Consider the following 8,122-nt stretch of genomic DNA (forward strand, 5'->3'; position numbering starts at 1 on the left):
ACTTAAAGTATATGGGGGGATGTGCATAGGTTATATGCAAATACCGCACCATTTTATAGAAGAGACTTGAGCATCCATGAATTTTGGTACCCACAGGGGAGAGGTAGACCTGGAACCTGTCCCCTGTGGATACTGAGGTTGGACTGCACAGGTTTACAGAAAGACAGAGCCAGATCTACCCTGTCTCTATGACTCTGATACCAGTGAAGGAAATTTTCCTTAGGAAGACACCTCTGAGCTCTAGGCTCCAGACTCTTTCCCAACTCACCTAACCTCTACCAATTACAGTCCCGGAGTGTACACAGTGGTTCCCAATTTCCCAGGACTGGGAAAGACTCTCAGACACCATGATGCCACTTCAGTTCCCATAATCTTGCCCAGGAGAGTAGCAAATGAAGCTGAAAGTGAATGAAACAGCAGAGAATAGGAGCAGAAAGGGAAGAGAGGTTAATGAGCCAGAGCCTTCAGGCCCCAAGAGAGGAGCTGATGTCTCGCACAGCTGCATCCCTGGTTAGCACATGTGACCATCATTAATCTATGAACTCAACTTGGCAGAGATTTCCTACTTTATATATTAATTTTTTTAAAAAATGACTAAGTGGTATTGACAAGAAAAAAGGACACTCACCAGCATTTTGAGAAAAGGAGAATAAAACAGGCCACTGAGCTGATGGCCGTGGGGAGGATGGCAGGCTGGGAAAGAAGTGCAGATTAGTAGTAACAGAGAGGTAAATAGCAGCATAGGGAATATAGTCAATAATATTGTAATAAGTATGTATGGGGCCAAGCGGGTCCTGGAAATATTGGGGAAACATTCTGTAAAGTATATGATTGTTTAACCACTATGCTGTACACCTGAAACTAATACAGAATAATATTGATTGTAAACTGTAATTTAAAAGTTTTAAAGGTCATTGGGTGAATCAAAAGCAGAATCACAGGGAGAACTGGCTTATCTTTGGCCCCTTCATCCCCAAAACCAGGCTCCTGACTCCCTGGGCCTCTGCAAGCACTGAGCTCGAAGCTTTATTTTCTGCAGCTGGATGTGAAGTGTGACATCTGACCACAATGCTGGGATAGGAGGTGACCCCTGAAGGCAGCACTTCCCTCCCTTTCACACAAGGACACACAATTACAGGCCCTAAGAAGAAGAGCCCTAGGTGTTCAGAACAAGTCAGCGCAATAATAATAATGCTTCCAACAGTCCAGGTATTGTGAGGCCATCGGTTAGAGCGAGAGATTCTCTTTGAACCCATTCACCCAGAGTGAAACTGTCTGTGGTAAAAAAAAAAAAAAAAAAAAAAAAAAAAGCAGCCCTTGGTTTCATGGTCTTCACCTTGCCACCTTCCACAGTGACGAGACAGAAACCTGTCTGGGCGAACATGGGGGAATTCATAGCAGTTGTGATCTGTCATAAAAGTAGCTGCTCCGGATGTGTTCTGGCCAACCAGCTTCTGGTGTCCTGACCATGAGAATATCAGAAAGAGGCCTAGAGGCAGAGCTGAGGGAAAGTGGTCTGAAACCTGGAGTCCTGCCATGACAAGTGTCACCTTTCTAGCCGGTATATTCCCATTTCCAGGGAAGGCTCTGTCTGGGACTAAAATGAGGGGTAAAAGGTGACAAGGAAGAGGAGACACCGTCACCTCATGAGTAAGCTATTCGCATAAAGTGGAGACTTTATTAAGTACTTTATAAATGAATCCATGGTGATTTCACTAATGATTAATACTAACTAATTAAGCAGACACTATGTTAAAATCTTTGGGTCTTCATTTCATTGAAAGCATCGCAACAATCCTATGAAGAAAGTACTGTTAATGCCCCCCATTTAACAGACAGAAAAGTGAAATTCAGGGACCTTAAGTCCTCTTCAATGACAAAGTTCATCAATGACAAAACTGGAACTGAGCCCTGGTCAGTCTGATTCCAAGACTCATGTTCTTAATCATTGTTTATATGATTGAGCTCTAAGAAAAGGTTCTTAGCAGAAACAGCATGATGAGTGAAAGAGGATTGTACTAGGGGAAGAATGACCACCAAAAATCCCAAGCAGGAGTCCTTCTTGTATCAAACCTAAATGCTGTCCCCAAGGAGACTTATTCATTGAAATCCTCTCAGATAATTTAAGTGGGAGGCCCCACGTCTCCTTTTCATTTTCTTTAGCCTTTCCAGACAACCTGAAATTGAGAATAGGTTCTTATGTTCTCCCATCACATGGGTCCCATCACATAGGGTCCTTTTTACTATGGCACCAGTACCTTGCACAGTGCTTGCTAGAGAACAAATATTCAGTTATTTATGAAACTAATGATTGAATGAATGGATGAATTTTATATCTCTTATACTCTTCTTTCTGATCCTTCAAAATGATGCATTTCTAAGTAAATACATAATAGTATTCGTATATATGTTAATAGGAACATAGAATTAAAATATTCTAGGTCTTTTTAAAATATATTTTATTGATTTTTTACAGAGAGGAAGGGAGAGGGATAGAGAGTTAGAAACATCGATGAGAGAGAAACATCGATCAGCTGCCTCCTGCACACCTCCTACTGGGGATGTGCCCACAACCAAGGTACATGCCCTTTACCGGAATCCAACCTGGGACCTTTCAGTCCGCAGGCCGACGCTCTATCCACTGAGCCAAACCGATCTTTTTATTGAGAAAAGGTAGAAGGTAGACTTTGACAATTATGATGGTAACATTTCAAAGATAATCCCTAAGAGTAATAGAAACAAAGAGGGGAAATTGGAAGAAAATAAACAAAAATTCAATTAATATAAAGACAAGGAAAAGCATAAAAAGGTGGCAGAAATACAAAGTAAAAGTAAGATGTAGGGGGAAAAGTAAATATATATATGACAATTTTTAAAATATGATGGTTAAAGTTAATTAAAAGACATTATTTACTTACATTTTTTAAAATTCAGTTATATCCCATTTACAGAGAACCCATTATAGGCTAGTTATAAGAGAACCATCTAGGACTGTGGGCAAACCATGGCCTACAGGCTGAATTAGGCTCACCGTCTATATTTTCAATAAATAAAGCTTTATTGGAATACAAGCATGCCATTTGTTCATACTATCTATGGCTCTTTCACTCTGCAACAACAGAGCAAAGTGAGTAATTGCAGCAGAGAATATATGGCCTGCAAATCTGAAACTATTTACTCCAGCACTTTATAGGAAAAAAAAACCTGTGCTGATAACTGACCTAAAATAAAAAGGCATGGAAAGATTAAAAGATTCAGTTGATCTAGAAGATATTTCTTAAAATTAACTTCTTTGCCACTAACAAAGTAGTCCCAGAAAATAACAAAACATTGCCAAGAGAAATCAGAGAAGACAGCAAAATACAAGAGTATACTATTTCTCCTGGTTCAGGTTTATAATCCTGAAACTTGTAAAGGTATTTCACTGTAAATTATTCCATAGATTCAGTTCAATCCTGATCTAAACTCCTAGCACATATTTTGTTTTGTTTGTTTTGCTTGGAATTGGACAAATGAATTCTAAAATTTATATGGAATTTTATGGGAATGTCAAAGACCTAGAGTAGCCAAGGCAATCTTGCAGAAGAAAAATAAAGCTGGAGGGCTTACACTATCTTGCATTAAGACATGAAATTGAAGAAATTAAGACACTCTTATATTGGCACAAGAATAAAGCAGTAGCCGAAACCGGCTTGGCTCAGTGGATAGAGCGTCGGCCTGCGGACTGAGGGGTCCCGGGTTCGATTCCGGTCAAGGGCATGTACCTGGGTTGCGGGCACATCCCCAGTGGGAGATGTGCAGGAGGCAGCTGATCGATGTTTCTCTCTCATCGATGTTTCTGACTCTCTATCTCTCTACCTTCCTCTCTGTAAAAAATCAATAAAATATATTTAAAAAAAAAAAAAAAGAATAAAGCAGTAGTAAAACATACAGAACCAGTAATTCACACAGTCATCTGATTTGTGTCAAAGATGCCAGTTCAGTGGGGAAAGGATAGGCAATTCAATAAATAGTACTGGATCAATTGGATATCCATTTTAAAAATTAATCTCAACTCCAACTTTATCATACATGCAAAAACCTATTCCAAGTGGATCACAGACCTAAATATGAAAGCTAAAACAATAAAGATCCTAGTAAAACAAAATAGGAGAATATCTTCTTGAACTTGGAGAAGTCAACAATCTCTTAAATAGGATACAAAAAGTACCAACCAGAAAAGAAAAGAGTGATATATTGGACTTCCTTTACATCAAGAACTTTTGTTCATTAAAAGACACTCTTAAAATAATGAAAAGGTAAGTCACACACAGAGATATATTTTTTAATCATACATCTGACAAAGAGTTATCTAGAATATACTTTTTAAATTCTATAAATCAAGGGAAAAAAGCAGGCAACCCAAAGGGGGGAATATAAGCCAAAATTCATATAGTCACTTAATAAGGAAAAAAAACATAAAACATCCAAATGGTCAATAAACATATGAAACTGTGCTCAACATCGTTAGTCATCAGAGAAACACAAATTTAAAGACCACAATCAGATACTACTACACACCCACCAGAATTACCAAAATTAATATACAAACAATCCCAAGTATTTGCAAGGATATAGAGCATCTGGAATTCTTCTGCAGTATGAAATGGGTAGGAGAGTCAATTGTTTCAATTATTTTTATTGAAGATACTGTTTGGCAGTATCTACTAAGGTGAACACATATTCTATAACTTACCAATTCTACTCTTGAGCACTTATCAATACACTAGAGGCCTGGTGCGTAAAATTCATGCACTGGGGGGGGAGGGTCCCCCAGCCTGTCTTGTGCCCTCTCACAGTGCGGGAGCCCCACAATTGATCGCCCCAAAGATGTAGGCCCCACCCACCCATCTGGGGCTCCTCGATGGATTGCCCCAAAGAGGTAGGCCGGAGTCGGGGGTCCCACCTCCACGCCACAAGGAGCCACGGGACCTTCAGGCCTCACCGCACAGAGCCGCGGGACCCACCTCCACACCGCGCATGCAGCGTCAAGTCCCCGCCCACCTGCGCACACAGCGTAAGGGTATCACGGCGTGATGACCAAATAGGCTTTTATTAATAGGATGTGAATGCTTATTTCTTCCATCAAAGACATGTACAAGAATGTTCATAAAAGGGTGATTCTTATGCCTAAAAACTGGAAATGCCCTAAATGATTATCAATAATAGAATAAAAAAATATTCACACACTGGAGTACTTCAAAACAATAATTTAAAAAAAGAAACACACACACACACACACAAAGACCCAAGAACCTTAATAAACCACAATCAGAATAGACAACACAGAGATAGACCCATTCTGTTACCTACATATATGTGGCCAATTATTTCCAACAAAGGTGCCATGATAATTCATTAGGGAAAGTAAATCCAATCAGTGGTGTTGGAACAACACATATCCATTTGTAAAAATAAAATAAAATAAACTTTGATCCTTTCATACCATACACAAAAAATAACTCAAAATAGATCATAGACCTAAATATAAAAGCTAAAAGTAAAAAACTTCTAGATGAAAACATCTTTGTGACTTTAGGGTAGACAAAGATTTCTTGCATAGAAAGCAAGACCCATAAAATACAAAGAAGATCAATTTAATTTAAATTAAAATCTTCTGTTCTTCAAAAGAGCAGGCGGGGAGAAAAGCCAAAGACAAGGAGAAAATTTGCAATACATACAACTGATAAAAACTTTTGTATCCAGAACATAAAAGAACTCTTACAATTGAATACTAAAAAGATAATCAACCCAATTTTTTAAATGGCTGAAATATTTGAATACACATATCACAAAAATTACACAAATGTCTGATAAACACATGAAAAGATATTCCACATCATTAGTCATCTGGGAAATGTAACATAAAACCACAGCTACATACCACTACACACCCACTAGAATGGCTCAGATTTAAAAGATTGACAATAAAAAGTATTAATGAGGATGTGTGAGAAACTGAAACCCTCATATTTTACTGGTAGAAATTGAAAAGACACAACCATTAAAAAAATACTTGGGTCATTTATTATAAAGTTAAATTTACATTCACTATTATATCTAACAATTACACACCTAAGTAATGACCCAAGAAAAATGAAAACATATCTCCACGCCAAGACCTGTACATTTATGTGCTTAGCTTGATCCATAATAGCCAAAAGCTGAAAACAACTCAAACACTCATCAAGAAATAAATGGATAGCTCTAACTGATTTGCTCAGTGGATAGCGTCGGCCTGTGGACTGGAGGATCCCAGGTTCGATTCCGGTCAAGGGCATGTGCCTTGGTTGTGGGTACATCCCCAGTAGGGGGTGTACAGGAGGCAGTTGATTGATGTTTCTCTCTCATCGATGTTTCTAACTCTCTATCCCTCTCCCTTCCTCTCTGTAAAAAATTAATAAAATATATATTAAAAATTAAAAAAAGAAATAGATAAACTACCTAAACCACACTCTAGTGGTCATTTACTCTAAGTTATGTCTGATGTGGTGGCCTTTTTAATAGGCAGAAGAGAAGACTGGAAGGGGGCTTAGCATGAGGTAGGGGGACAGAAGAAGGAAAGAATAAAAGCTTGGGAGGAATCTTGACAGCATGGACACACTGCTAAGCAACATTTTTTTTACTATGTTAATAGACATGGGGAGACACGAGAAAAAGGTGTTATTTACCAGCTGCTCTTTAATTCCTCCTGACCACCTTTAGCCATTGCCAGCCAAGCATCTTCCATGGAGAAGACTGTGCTTGATAATTTGAAGGAGCAGCAAGGAGGATGGTCTAGAATTATGAACAAAAGTGATGGAGAGGCAAAGTTACATGTGAGAACCCAGCATTCACTTGCTCTCAGCCCTGCCTCTCCGGCGGCCACAGAGCCCTGGGTAGATGGCACCCAGAAAAGCAGATGTTGCTACTTCTGTTCCGTCTTAGGAAACTGGAAGAGGATCCACATGTTTCAAAGTCCAGTTAATTAGTAAATAGACACATATGGACACTGGGTTCCAGGCTCTGGAGACACAATGATGACCAGGAGATTGTGTGTTTGTGTGTTCGTGTGTTTGTGTGTTCGTGTGTGTGTGTGTGTGTGTGTGTGTGTTTTGTTTTGTTTTTTTTTTTTTTTGGTCTTCATGTCTACTAGAAGAGAAAGATTCAGAAAATGCATGAGAAAGGCCCTAGCCAGTTTACTCAGTGGTTAGAGCGTTGGCCAATGGACTGAAGGGTTGAGGGTTCAATTCCAGTCAAGGGTACATTACTTGGTCACAAGCTGGATCCCTAGCCCCAATTGGGGCTCATGTGGGAGGCAACCACTCGATGTGTTTCTCTCAATTTATGTTTCTCTCTCTGCCTCTCCCCCTCCCTTCCATTCTCTAAAAATTGATGGAAAAAATATACTCAGGTGAGGATTAACAAAGAAAAAAATGCAAGAGAAAGTACAATAGAGTGCATAAGAAGGGTATCTGGTCTATCCTTTGGGGGGGAAGAGGAGGTGAGAGATGATTTTCATGAGAAAAATGCTTCCCTTATATTCATACACTGTCGCATGACATGCGGTATCTTGTTTCCTTGAAGAAGATAAAGGATGCAGGGGAGGTAGCAGGGAGGTGCTAGTTATCTGGTTACACAGGAAAAAGAGCATTGGTATGGAGGCCAGATTGGTCACAGTCCAAGTCAGGTTACCCAGGCATTGGTGTGGTCCCCTTCTAAGGTAACTCACAGATTTTTTTTAAGTTGGTGACAAAGCCAGGGTTGAGTGCCAGATTCATCCAAACCACAAATCTGGAAATAACAGGAAATGCAAAATAGGCCTGACCCCAATCTACCCTGCTGCTTTGTTGAAATTACCCTGATCACCCTGTGATGGTAGGACACCCTGAGTTGCTGGGAGAAGCTCTGGCCACCACTAAACTGGAATCAACGGGTTGGAAAATAACGATTGAACTCATTTTTATTCATCTTTCTTATGTCTATGTAACTCACATTTATTAATATCAGAAGTGTTTGGGGTATTTATTTAGATGTTTGGTGATGTTTTGGTGGCCAAAAATAAAATGTAGGAACTTAACTCTTGTTTACATCATGTAGCCTC

This window comes from Myotis yumanensis, unplaced genomic scaffold (assembly GCF_028538775.1).
Source record: "Myotis yumanensis isolate MYYU_CA2020_CCGP unplaced genomic scaffold, mMyoYum1.0.hap1 SCAF_17, whole genome shotgun sequence".
In the NCBI taxonomy this organism is placed as follows: domain Eukaryota; kingdom Metazoa; phylum Chordata; class Mammalia; order Chiroptera; family Vespertilionidae; genus Myotis; species Myotis yumanensis.